We start from the raw sequence: 15,024 nt of genomic DNA on the forward strand, positions 1-15,024 counted from the left end.
AGCTCTGGGTCTTTTACAATCATTTGTGTGTCTTTTGGTGAATCTTTCAGCATTAAGGCTTCTAATTTTCTTCAATTCTGAGTTTATTTCCTATTATTTATTTCTGCAATTATATTTTTAATTCTCTTTATTTTCTCCCATTACTCCTATTAGATTGATATAGAAAATTCTGTATGTATACTATTATCTCTTCTCATCATTTTCATCTCTTCTGTACTACATTCTGATAAAATCCTCAGTTACTTATTATGTACATGTTTTAGTTCTCTATAGAAAATATAGTCAAAGGGGGCTCAGATTTAAACATTTGTTTTCACTGACTTAGGAACATTCATTCATTTATCCAGTACACACAATTTTTGTATCTCCAGGGTATTAGACACTGCTTGATTCCATGGGAGAAATAAACAGAAACAAGGTAAGGCCTATTCCCTCTAGGAACTTTATAGATTATAAGAAATAAAATAGTGCATGTGTGAATGATTCATAGTAGCAGAGAGGAGAATGAAATAAGACATGGTTAAAGATACAGGAAGAATCAGATCATGAACATTATAAAAAGGAAATTAGATGTTATTTGAAATATAATGGAAGCAAACACTGGCTTTTTAATTAGGGTAATAATGTGGACTGCTTTATTATTTTTAAGATTTTTCTGCTTATCATGAGAAAATAGATAAGTGGAAATAGGAGACTATTGTAGGAGGAGAATAGCAGGGTGAGGTTAGGATTTATGCGTTGGTGGTGTAGATGGAGAGAAGTGGACAGATGTAAAATATATTTAGGAGATACACATGTCATGACTTGTTAATGAACTGAATATAGAACATAAGAGAATGATATATCAAATATATTTTTTGAGATTTTGCTTTCAACACTAGAGCTCCAAGGAGGTTTGGGTGACAATATAATTTTAGAAATCATTTTTACCATTTGAATAGGTGTTTAAAAGAAAAAACATTAAAATGAAGGATAGATTGTAGGGAGACAGGACTAGTAAAGACTGTAGACCCAGTGCTTTGTGTAGTGGAAAAAAAAAATAGTTAAAAAATATTTGTGAAAAAATTAATTAAGATTTCTACCTAAAAGGAGGAACTGAATAATTGATAGAGCATTCTCTAGTCATTATTTAAAAGTAAAATATATGGACTAAACATCACTTCCCAATAAGAACTTACAATCTATATATATAAAAGGCTAATATGCTAAGTGTCCGACTGTCTGACCACTCACTATGACATGCACTGACCACCAGGGGACAGATGCTTGATGCAAGAGCTGCCGTGATGCACACTGGCCATTTACAGAGAAATACACTGAGGACTTGGTGCCCACAAAGCAACACTTGACTTTCCTGAAGTAGGACACAGGCCCTACCCACCACCCTGGAGCGAAAGCCCACCAAATCACAGCCTACGCTGCCAAGACCTCCTGGCACAAAAATGCGGCCCACAGCCCAGCCCAGCCCGGAAACGGTGGCTGTGGGCGCCGGGTAAAGTCGTCACATAGCAAGGCCTGGCTTCCTCTCCCTAGCAACTAGCCTCCTTGCAGTTTCTTCATCCCAGGAACACGACTTGCTTTATAGGCAGGTAGAAACATTTCACACTTTAACCAAATATCTGTGAAGCATTTTCACGTGCCTCATCTCATGTGATCCTCAGAGAAGTCCTGGAGTAGTTAGATAAGAGACTAGGTGAGTCGTCACATAGCAAGGCCTGGCTTCCTCACCCTAGCAACTAGCCTCCTTGCAGTTTCTTCATCCCAGGAACACGACTTGCTTTATAGGCAGGTAGAAACATTTCACACTTTAACCAAATATCTGTGAAGCATTTTCACGTGCCTCATCTCATGTGATCCTCAGAGAAGTCCTGGAGTAGTTAGATAAGAGACTAGGTGGAATCCTATTTTCTTTTCATTAGCTGGAAAATGGAGATTGAGAAAGCTTAGAAACTTGACCTAACTGAAAAGAAATAAAAAATGGTGGACCTTGAAAATGACTTCAGGTTTTCTCACTGTGCAGAATATAGTCAAATACTGCTGCAGTTAAATATTTTACCCTTTGTTCTCCCTGCATGATCCACAATAATAACCTGCTTCTTGTTGATATTTATTGCTGTGTTGCTGACAATTACCTGAAAGAGAAGTTGAGATGCTTCACTGGGCTGGAAAAAGTTTAGCTAAATCATAAAGCAGGTCTAATTAAGCAACTTTATTCTATGGCTATAAAAGGCTAAGTTGACTTGCACATGCACAATAATATAAAGCTCTCACTGGCGTCAATCGCATGTGTGTGTTTTGATCTGTCATTGTAGATCGTAAATTTGGTTGACACCTCTATTATAGAGAAAGGGCGGATGTCTATATTAAAATATTTCTTCTAATTTATTTCCTTTCAATGTGCACGAATTCGTGCACCAGGCCACTAGTTAAAAATAACGTGTGTCAGCTATAAGTTGATAACCTGACCTCACAATATTAAGTACTAGTATTTTCAAATAAATATGGTTCCTGTACATGAATTTTGCCAGTACATAGTCATGCCTGGATTATTTCTTCTGTAACTTTTAATTTTTATTGTCTTGGGAGGGGCGGGGAGCAGATTCTAATGTATAGGGAAATAATTGAAGACACAGGGTCACTTTTAACTATTGGTCCTTCTACCATCCTCTGGTCTCCTGGATTCTGATTAATGTAAAGAAAGGGACCTGTTGCGGAGACACATGTGAAGACACAAGAGCTTAAGGTGGACCTATGGAGTCTTGCTAACTCAGCTCTACTAGTATGTATTTTGCTATTTTCCCATACCTCTTTTATTGTCCTATGTCTTCTGTCTTTCTAAGGTCTTTAACATAACAACCTGTATTTCCAAATATTAAACACTTAGATTCTTAAAATTCTATGTCTGAAAAAAAATTCTTATTCTAGTCAAAGTACTATTGGTAAATAATATATTCTCCCAGAAACCAGTTGTGTTCTTCTTCATGGAAGTGTACTATTGGAAGGTTAGTTTAGAAGTCTGTCTTAACGGTGAGTACCTTCAGATAAAATGAAACATCTGCATAATTTATCTTTAGAAGAATATAGTATACTTAAACCATAACATTTTTCTTGTTTAAATGATTATTAAGAACCAAAAACATGCAAGATAAAATATTAAGTACCAGAGCGAATGCACATCTCAAAATCCATAACCATGTTTATTGTATAATAAGTGCTCAATAAACATTTGCAGACTAATTACATAAGCAAATGAATAAATACACTAGTTCCTCTCCATTCTAAAAGGAATTGAAACTTTTCTAGTAGAATAATTTTTGAGAAAATCTTCTATTCTTATTCTGACATGATCTCTGTGTTTAACAGACTGTAATTTAGTTTTAGAAATGTTCAAACTATTTACCAGAAAAATAAATTTTGAAATATTAGAGTTGTTGAATGGTTTTGAGGGGAATAGTTGTAGTAGCAAAGGCGCTGCTGGCACTTGTGTTGGGAAGTCTGTTAGAAGATGGTGGATAGTAGGATTGTGATGGGAAGGGAAGAGGAAATGGGGCTAACTACCAGAAGAACGTAACAGACACATTTATAGATTTATCACTGCTGTTACTGCTTTGTTCAGTCTAACATATAGCATATATAGTTGAGCATATTTTATTAAGAAATAAAATGTTATAGATATATGCAAAAAAGTGAAACTACACCACTTTCTTACACTATATACAAGAATAAATTTAAAAATGGATTAAAGACTTAAATGTGAGACTTGAAACCATAAAACTACTAGAAGTAAACATAGGCAGTAAAATCCTATATAATAAAAGGCTAATATGTAAATAGACCAAACAGCAGAACAACCGAACAACTGAACCGATTGCTATGACATGTGCTGACCACCAGGGGGTATGCGCGGAACATGGCAGGTGTTGGCTGCTTGGCTGCGAGCATGGAACACGGCAGGAGCGGGGGCACCCGACCAAGATGGGGCCCCGGTCGCTGTCATCTGGGCGAGCCTCTGGTGGTTACTGAAAATTATTTACTCCCTCGCCCCGCAGTCCCACCCAGTGCTCCCACCCACTACCAGCGCCTGGCTTTAGCCCTGATCACTTGGCACTGTCAGCGGGTGCTGGCAGTTGCCGGCCCCAATCATCCCTGAGGGCTTCTCCACCTCCCCCTGCTCCTGAGGGGCGATTGGGGCAGCAGCCACCACTTGCACCCACTGACAGTGCAGGCCCCAGTCGCTCCGCACCATCAGTGGGTGCTAGCTGGCCAGTACCTTTAGCACATGGGAGCAGTGGTGGCAGGAGCGGGGCTGCCGGCAGACAAGGGACCTGGAGCCATGGCAGCAGGGGCCAGGCAGAGGCAGGGAGGATGGGCTGAGCCCCCCTCTCCCCCCCGTGCCCACGGCAGCCTCGCGGCCCACAGTTCCTTTTAAGGTGCACAAATTCGTGCACTGGGCCCCTAGTTTCAGATATTTCTCCTAGCAATATTTTATCTGATATATCTCCTCAGACAAAAGAAACAAAAGAAAAAAGTGTTCTTCATCAAACTAAAAAGGTTTTTGCACAACAAAGGAAACCATCAACAAAATGAAAACAACCTATTAGAATGAGAGAGGATATTTACCAATGATATATCCAGTAGGAGGTTAATATCCAAAATATATAGGGAACCCATACAAATTAACACCAAAACAAACAGTCTGAGCAGAAGACATGAATAGGCATATCTGCCAAGAAGACAAACAGATAGCCAAAAGACATGAAAGATGCTCAACATCAGTAATCATTAGGGAAGTGCAAATTAAAAGCACAATAAGATATCACCTCCCACCCTTCAGAATGGCTATCATCAATAAATCAACAAACAGGTGTTGGCGAGAATGTAGAGAAAAGAGAATCCTCTGATACTGTTGGTGGGGTTGTAAATTGGTGTAGCCTCTATGGAAGGTGGTTTGGAGGTTCCTCAAAAAATAAAAAATAGGATTACCATATGATCCAGCCATTCCACTTTTGGGTATTTATCTGAGGAAATCCAAAACACTAATTTAAAAAGATATATGCACCCCTATGTTTATTGCAGCTTTTTCTACAATAGCCAAGGTGTGGAGTCAATCCAAGTGTCCATAAATAGATGAATGGGTGAAGAAATGGTGCGTGTATACAAAGCAATATTACTCAGCCATAAAAAATGAATAAAATCTTGCCATTTGTGACAACATGAATGGACCTAAAGTGTATTATGATAAGTGAAATATGTCAGAGAGAAAAAGACAAATATGATATTACACTTATATGTGAAATCCAGAAAACAAAATAAACAAATGAATTACAAACAAATTCACAGATACAGTGAACAAATTGATGGTCACCAGATGGGAGGGGAATTGGGAGGATGGGTGAAAAAAGTGAAGGGATTAAAAAGTAGAAATTGTCAGTAATAAAAATAGTCACAGAGATTTAATGTACAGCATAGGGAATATAGTCAATAATATTGTAATAGCTATTATGGTGCCAGGTGGATACTAGATGTATCGGGGAGATCACTTTGTAAGTTATATAAATGAATAAATTTGTGCACACCTGAAACTAATGTAATATTGTATGTCAATTGTAATTTAAAAAATAAAAAATAAAAAATAAATTAAAGGTTGCTTTCTAAAACGTATTATCTTTCCATCACTGGCTATTAATAATGGAGTAGAAACCTGTGATTCAAATGAGATAAAACCACAGTTGTTTTAGGTTTTCTAGAGAACCTTGGGGTATTTTTTCTGACAGGTACACATCTTTGATTCATATCTACAAGGAAGATAAAAGTAGATAATAAATAACTGTCTAGTTTATAAATTGGGTAAACAATTAAAGTACTTTCTTATGTATCTGGAAATGCAAATATCTCTGTATAGTTTTAAGCATTTTTAAAAAATATATTTTGATTTTAGAGAGGAAGGGAGAGGGAGAAAGAGATAGAAATATCAATGATGAAAGAGAATCATTGATTGGCTGCCTTCTGCACGCCCCCTACTGGGGATGGAGCCCGCAACCCAGGCATGTACCCTTGGCCGAAATCGAACTTGGGACCCTTCAGTCCTCAGACTGACGCTCTATCCATTGAGCCAAACCAGTTAGGGCGTTTTAAGCATTTTTAAAATCCCATTATTGTTGAGTATGTAAGGAGGATACTAATACTAAAATTCTATCAAATCACCTTCTAACTTGAAACTGGAAATCCCTGTGGCCCTCTTTGTATAATTTACCACCATGAAATAGTAAGAATTCTTGGGTGTTAAACTAGATCATATGATATGTACTATAATTTCTGATTCTGATATTGGCAGTTGAAAATGTTTCACATTCTTGCCTTGAAATTATCTATAAAAGCCAAGACAGTGCTTAGTTATTATTTGTGAGTACATTTGATGCATTTATAATAATAATTGACCTCTTATATATCCAAAAATTTTTTTGCAAATGTATTTCAGAAGAGCAACAGTCCAAATACTTTTTGAGACCTTTAGGATTGATACTTGCTGCTTTGGAAAAAAAAGTACATTCTTCAAAGCTACTTTGATATGTTCCAAATATATATTTCCCATTTAGTCTCCTTCCCATCAAAGACTATTGGCTTTTGATAAATGCTTTCCTGATTCATTCTTCAATCACAAGAGCTACAAAAATCCCCATCTGCCACTTTGATATTTTTGCAACAGTCTGAATATAACAAAGAATGTGGACACTTGCTTTGCCTATGCAGTTAATGTGTATACCCTATTTTCTAATAAAGATTTAATGTCTTATAGATAGTGAATAAATTTGTCGACAAAAATATATACACGACAGTTTGTATATATTTAAAGACAAATGCACTCTACCTAAAATAACCAGTAAACCAGCACTGCCTCCTAAGGGCAACAGCTGGTGGGGTGGAAATACTAGAAAGAACACAATCTTCATAGTCAGGACTGGGTGCAAACAAGATACCTAAAATTCACTTCCCTGATGAACTGGCTAAGGAGACAAGTCATACTGTAGTTCACAGCAGTGTCAAGAAAAGAGAAACGCTAAGTTCAAAGTCCCCAATTCCTGCAGTCATTGGAGACACACTACATGGCCTCAAGTAGAGGCTCAAATGCTAATATATGAGCTTATATGTTAGACAAAGGAGTGTTAGGGCCTAGGTAGGATGAGTACATACAAGACTCTTTTATGGAATTTATATTAGATGTTTTACTCCCTAATTAAACAGTTCTCCTGGTTAAAGATTTTGAGAACCCTAGCCTATGCCCCAGAGAGAGAGCTTTTGTGCTTCCCAAATACCCCTAAATAGGACTCTCGCATATTTATCTTAGTATTTAGTTCAAATCTGAGCCAGACCTCCAACTGCCTATCATCTTTCTCAGGAAAGGACCCATGCTTTTAATTCTAAGTAAATAATGGCCATAAGACTGAAATCCTCTCCCTGTGTTCATTCTTGTAACTAATAAGGACGCTGCTTGCCTGATATTGATTTCTCCACAGTTTTATTTCACCTGCAAGTGGTCAACCCCTCTAATCACGTTTTGGACCTAAACTTAACACCTTTCCAAGGGATCATGTATCTGTAGTCTCCCCTTGTTCCTGCATAGTCAATAGCTCCCATTTCCTTAACTCGTCTGTAAGCATATCAGCTTCTTTAAATACAATTAAAAATAAACATAAAATGTTCATAAGAGGAAAAATTGATAAACTGATCTCATAAAAATATTTTTCTCTGCAAAGATCCTGGTAGAGGACACAAGGAGAAGCTAAAGAGTGGGACAAAAAAATTTTAAACCACATGTCTGGCAAAGGACTATTACCTAGAATATATAACTAAACCAACAATAAAATAAATAATCTAATTAGAAAATGGGCCTGGCTATGAACCATAAAGTGACACAGAGTAAAAGCTTGATATTATCACTGTGAATGCAGATGATCTTCCAAGATTAAAATAATTTGAGGGTAGATAATAAATATGGAAGACAGAAAATAATTTAATTTTATGGTAATTGGTTTGCTAGTGTGGAGAACACATAAAAGGGATTAAAACAACTCAAATTTATTTTAAAAATTCAAATGAAGGGAAATAGAAATCACAAGTGAATATGGCCCGCTGTGTTCCAGGACAGGTAATGAAATTTAAAACTCAAAGATAAAGACAGACTTTTTGAATTATCTAGATACATAAATTTAGTTATTACATAGAAGTTGGAAACATCAGGGTGTACTCCTCTTTCTCAACAGTAATATACAATACCGATGCCAATAGAACAATGTCAACACAGTTCTGAAAGTGAAACTGTTGGGCCCAATGATGTTATTCCCTACATTCTAACAGCATCCCCTCTGAATCATGATCTTCACCTCTTTCACTTGCTTCACCAGTAGGTTTCTCCACTCCATGGTGGGGAATACTTGTGGGCCTTCTCAGAGTTCAGAAGTTTAATGGACAGCTCAGAGATGTGGGTTCACCCTCAGCTATTTGGTGATGGGAGCAGGAACAAAAATCCATCTTTCCTTTATTCTTTGGGTGAATGATTCTGAAATTCATTCTAAACAGCTTCATAGAAAGTCCCTTCCATCTCTGTTGTAGTCTCAGCAGCCCTCCATTCTCTGGGATTGCTGGTCAAAATAAACTGCTTCACTTTGTAAAGTACATAATTGTTTCACTTCTATGCTATACACCCGAAACTAATACAAAATAATGTTGGATGTAAACTAATTGAAAAATAAAAATTTTAAAAAGAAATAAATTGCTTCACACAAGGTCTTTTTCTCCAGTTATGCTTTCCAGGGGGAACTCTGGCTAAAACACTTCATAACAGTAAAGTTTCAAATAAGGTGCAAAACAAATACCCAAAATGATATTCTGGAACTGAATTACTCACTAGTCAGATATTGCTAAAAACACTGTTGCTGAGGTAAGGTGGGTAGCGTAAATCCATGATTATTCTACAGATTCATGACTGTTATGAGGTAGGCAGGGATGATGTGCCCATGAGAGTAAAGCATTGGCCTATGTGGGAGCTGTGCCCTTGAATGTTACGAGGTCAAGGATAAGTATAAGGATTCTGGCGTTACCTACCTTAATGCTTTGAATGCCTTAAGAAAAATAAAAGAACAAGCTTAGGTGAGGCAATTATTAACCCAAAGCATTCTGTGAAATTGAAAAGACCTCAGGATTTAATAGTAAGGGTGGTAGAACCTCAAATGACACAAAGGATGAGACTGAGTGTATAAGAAAATAGTGGGACCTTGATATTTGGATAAACAAACCTGATATTCTTAAACCTCTCCTCCTAAGACTCCCCCATACACTCTGGGCTATTAGAAGCAGCTCCCTGCTCATCTTTATAAGCAAGCAGCCTTGTATTGTCTAGAGACACTATAAAGACCTCACATGAGGAAGGGGTCATGCAAGATGAAACATTCTCTTCAACATCCTCCCTTTGTCCCCTCTCTACTTGTAGCTATAGCACAACTCAAGTATGGGATGTATTTTCTACTCTGAGTGAAAACAGCATTTATTCACACAAAAATTCTAAGATTTGGTTTATGTGTACTGGCAGAAACAAGCAAAGTGGATATTGACGTTGGACTAGGATTACAGTATGCCTAGACAGGGGATAATGTCTTGACATGTGAGTACCATTCTGGACATAGGATGTATTCTGGTAAGCAGATGTGGAACTGTCCTGAGTTATATTAGTTAACTATTGCTGTGTAATCAATTGCCCCCAAAATAGTAGCTTATAGCAGCACACTTTTATTATCCCAGTTTCAGTGGGTTAGGAGTCTGGGCATGGCGTATCAGGGGTGGGCAAACTTTTTGACTCGAGGGCCACAATGGGTTCTTAAACTGGACCGGAGGGCCGGAACAAAAGCATGGATAGAGTGTTTGTGTGAACTAATATAAATTCAAAGTAAACATCATTACATAAAAGGGTACGGTCTTTTTTTTTTTTTAGTTTTATTCATTTCAAACGGGCCGGATACGGCCCGCGGGCCGTAGTTTGCCCACGGCTGGCCTAGGTGGTTCCTCTGCTTCCGGTCTCACAGGCTGCAATCAAGGTGTTGACTGGGGCTGCAATTTCATCTCAAGGTTTGACTAGAGAAGGATCTTTTCCTAAGCTTATGTGATAGTTGGCAGAATTCACTTCCTTGTGGCCTATCGGGTTGAGGGCCTGCTTTTTGTTGGCTGACCGCCAGCAACTGCCCTGTTTCTTGACATATGTCTCTCCATAGAGCAGCTCACAACATGGCTGCTTACTTCATCTAAGCCAGCGAGGGAGTAAGAGAGTCTCCTAGCAGGATGGGTTACAATGCCATGTAACATGATAACAGAAATGTACCCCATTATCAAAGTCATAATTTATTGGTTAGAAAGCAAATCATAGCTTCTGCCCACACTCAAGTGGAAGGGATTATAAAGAGCAAGAGGAACAGGAGGCAGGGGTGTTTAGGGGCCATCTTAGCATGTCAGTCACATTACTACACTGCTGGGAGGACTCTTGAAGCTTGCTCTATGACCTCAGGTAAATGAGAAGCTGCTGAAACTATGACAAGTTTGATGAAAAATTCAGAAGACTTGGGAAGGTGGGGATATAGAATGAATTTAACATGTGAGATTGGAGATCCCACCACCTGACTATGCTCCACAGAGAGACACTCTGTTCACTAAAGCAGTAAGAAAGGAGTTCCTGAGGAGGGGTGGCTAGTTCTCTGTACCCCCCTGTAGGACTGGGCTCTCCAGTATCAAGGGGGAGCAATGGCAAAGCCAGATAGAAGCACTAAACAGAGAGACCCGAGCTGGATATAATTTCTATCAAGGGCAGCAAGACACCTATTTAATTTTTTGTACTGAAAAAGGGCATATAAGTCTTTGAGAGATTTTTAGCCCAAAATGTCCATATGTTTTTTCTTTGTGTCTGATTTAGCAGGTGGTCACACAACAAAAGTAGACTGGGGTAACAGGATTGAACTACATTTTGGAAACAGTTGTGATATAAGATATTGGATATGGATTTAGAGTGATTCTGACCTTGAGAATGTTGCTTACACTTGTTAAACCTCAGTTTTTGCAGTGTGTAAAATGCTCCTTTGGTGTCACACATTATTCTAGCAACTGGTGATAATGTCGTGCTACAGATTTGCTGGATCCCTGATGTGCCGGCATGCCAATGGAGGATACAGAGACTGGGGAAAGTGTAAAAGTATCTATAATAACCTTCCTGGCAAGTGTCCTGAAGAAAAAAGCAGGGTGAGAGGATAGGGAGTTATGAGCACTGCTATAGATAGAATGGTCAAGAAATCCTTCATGAGTGGGTGGCATGTGAGCAGACCTGAATAAAATGCAAATGTCCTCTGACTTCTAGGAGACAGCAAATACAAAGGCCCTGCATAGAGAACGTGCTTGGTGTATTTCAGGCATCATGAGAGGCCAGCTGACTGCTGCTCAGGGCAACAGTGAGAGAGGGGTCAGGAAATAGGGTCACAGAAGAAGCCAGAATTCAGATCATTATTTTGAAGATTAAATCAGATATTTGCAATATTTTGGCACACAGTGGTGCCCAGCACAGAGGGCCAACTTTAGTTTTTACTTCATCTGAAACAAGCATATGTTGGCAATTTTGAAGAACCAAGTTGAGGTTTCCTAAAAGTATAAATTGAATTCTGTAACACATGTATATGTGACAACTTAAAGAAACTACAACTCTCCAATATAATCAGCTAAATATATAAGATTTATTATTCTATGTAAAACTGGAAAAGAGACTAATAAAGTGTTTTATAGATAAGGCCTACATAATGAACACTCTTTTCAATAGAGTAAAAGAATTTTTTAATATAATCCTTGGTGTTTCCAACCAGAAGGATCTTAATTACAAAAGTTGCTCACCAGCAGGGTTATTGGAAGACAGAGTGGCTGGAAATGAAGAAGTTGCTGGAGTCACTGAAGGCCACTTTGCATTCAACAAGCTTTGGTTAAGAGAGGAATCATCATGTCACAGGTCAAACAAATATCAGATCGAACAAGTCAGGAATGCTGGGTGTGGTAGGCCAAGTGTGGTTCCAAAGATGTCAACTACCTTATCCCCAGAACCTTTGAAAAGGTTCCCTTCTATGGCCAAAGGGCCTTTTCAAATGTAATGAAGTCAAGGATCTTGAGATGGGGAGAATATCCTGGATTTCCCAAGTGGGCCAATGTAATCACATGATTATAAAAAAGGAAGATAGGGGGGGTCAGAGTCAAAGAGAGAAATGGCACGACGCTGCATTGGTAGTTTTGAAGATGCAAGATAAAGCCATGAGTCAAGGAATTCTGGCAGCCTCCAGAAGCTGACAAGACTAAGAAATGAATTTTCCCCTGGAGCCTCTCAAAGGGGTACATGGCTGCTGACACTTTGATTTTTAGCCCAGTGAGACCCATGTTGGACTTCTGATATTCAGAACTTTAAAATAAGAAATGTGTGTTGCTTTAAGCCACTAACTTTGTGGGAATTTGTTATAGCAGACATAGGAAGCTAATATACTAGGGTATAGAAGGCAACAGTTCATCTGAGAGTATTATATTGAAAAGAGGTGGTATAAAGAAAAAGCCCAAATCAAGTCCTGTGAGGACTTCTACATAGACTTCAGAATGGACCAAATCTCCCAAGCCAACTCGAAGGAAAGAATAACATCTCTTATCCAATTTCATTTCTATGTCTGATTGTTTTAAAGGTGTGCATAGGTGCCTCGAATATGGAATCTAATAGCTGGTCGTGCGTTTGCATTGCTGCTTAGAAGAACGTGGCCTCTGAAAGTCCACAGGCCTGTGATTGAGTTCTGACTGTGACACTTACTATATCTGTGATTGCAGAAAATCGCCTAAACTCGGTGCCTCTTTTTTCTTATTTGCAACGTGTAAAATTAATAATATTGACTGCATAGTTTTGCTGTGAAGTTTAGCACAGCATATATGTAAAAGCATCTAAATCAGTGTCTGGCACATAGTAAGTACACAAAAAGGTTTTGTCATGTTATTCTTAGGTTCTCACATCACCAAAGTTAGAATCACCTTTAATTATATGAACACATTTACAAGACAAAGAGAAAAATTCATCACATCCTGGCTAGTATTTCACAATGTTTTGTTTTTATTATTATTTTATCTTAACTTGTAATAGTCTGTCATGAAATTTACATATGCCCTCATACTTAGACTGTGTTGACAAGATTGCAAAAATATATCTAGAAAAGTAATACATTTAAGGATGATGTTATGGGTCAGAGTAATTTAGTACCCAAACCATATTAACTAAAGGAAATGTTTTACCAAATCATCTGCTTTGAATATCTTGACTTCTATTTTGAGGGAAATATTTCTGAACAACATTCTCATTACTGTCATATAGATGATCAGCACTGAACACTAGAGGAGGGAAAAGAAATATGGAGGACCTGAGTACACGGGACTAGAATGTAAGCTTCAGAAGACAGCAATGGTTAACTGCATTGTTCACTATAGTAAACCCACCCCTGGCTCAGTGCTTGAAAAAGACATTCAATTCATATTGCTCATGAATCAATACATGAGCTAAAACTTTCTGGTGCTTACTCTGAGTCAGATTATTTGTCAATCTTCACAACAACCTTGTGAGATAAATGTTAATATTCTTGTTTTATTTGAACTCCTTTTGTTAGTATTCTTTTATAGATGATAAAACTTGGGGCCAGAGGATTTCACAAATTTGCTCAAGATAGCATGTCATGATATTGATTCAGAACCAAGTCTACATAACTCTAGCACCTGAAGTTTTTACATTACCACATTAAAAATTGATAACACTGGGGTCACTGTTCCCAGGGCACATTGGTATAGTCATAGAGTTGCTGTAGAGGTAGGGGAAGAGCAGGAAGCTGAATGAATACCACTTTTTAAGTTGTTCCAATGGGCATAATTCCATTAATAGATCTGAACACTTTGCTTTGTAATAAAAAATAGTTTCTGCAACATAAATTATAACCTAGTTAGTATACACAGTCTAAAATTGTAAGCGACCTTATTCCATAGTGCTACATATCAGAATAGAAGTGCCCTCAAATAGATCAGGGCCTAGAGGGTCTGGGACGGGTTGGGTTAGGTCAGGCAGGTTCAATTAGAGAGAAAAATCTGTTTTTCAACTACAAGCTTTTGTTCATAATATAGTCTAGGTAGATCGGCTCAGATTCATCATCTCTTTCAGTCCAAACAGCTTCAAGTACAAGTCCTGCTGGTGTTGGATCAATAGCATCACCATATACAAAGGCTTCTCAAACATGTGTTTATTACTCGTTGACATGCTGGTGGTTGCTACCGATGCTTACTACAGTATTTCTTGCAATGCAAAATTCATAGCCTCAATTCCTAGAAAGTGCCTGTACAACATTTTTCAAGATTGCCACTTATTTGGATCATATCTATGTATCTTTTTAGATTATTTCCTTAATGTATCAGCAAGTTTCTGCCAACATTTCCACCCCAAATTTGGTACAAACATTCTAGCTGTGTTGTAGTAGACATAAATCTGGTATACAAAGGTGGTATATACATCTTCAAGGACTGCAGTTCTATTAGGGATGTCGATTTAGATTAGGTTAGATAACCACTTGAGTCATTTTTGTAGAGTTTAATAAATCCAAGCTTCCTAATTAGGATTCTCTAAGCTGAAATCTGTTCAGTCATGATTATGTTTTATGTTACCTTTCAAAACAGAAGAAGAACATATTGTTAAGGGTCAGCTACTGAAATATGAACCATATACTCATAATTATATACTAAATACTTTAATATTAATAAGCTTCTCCAAGACCCAGAGAACACCTCATATGCATATCTATATCTCTTCCAGCCGAATGTGAGATGATTTGCATCTTTTAAACACCTCCTTGATTATTTTAAAGAAGGGTGTATTGCAACATTTCAGAACCATTCACACAAAAATCACAAAGGTAAAGATCCTCTTATCCAACATTACCACAAAAA

This window comes from Myotis brandtii, unplaced genomic scaffold (genome assembly GCF_000412655.1).
Source record: "Myotis brandtii unplaced genomic scaffold, ASM41265v1 scaffold1071, whole genome shotgun sequence".
Taxonomy (NCBI): Eukaryota; Metazoa; Chordata; class Mammalia; order Chiroptera; family Vespertilionidae; genus Myotis; species Myotis brandtii.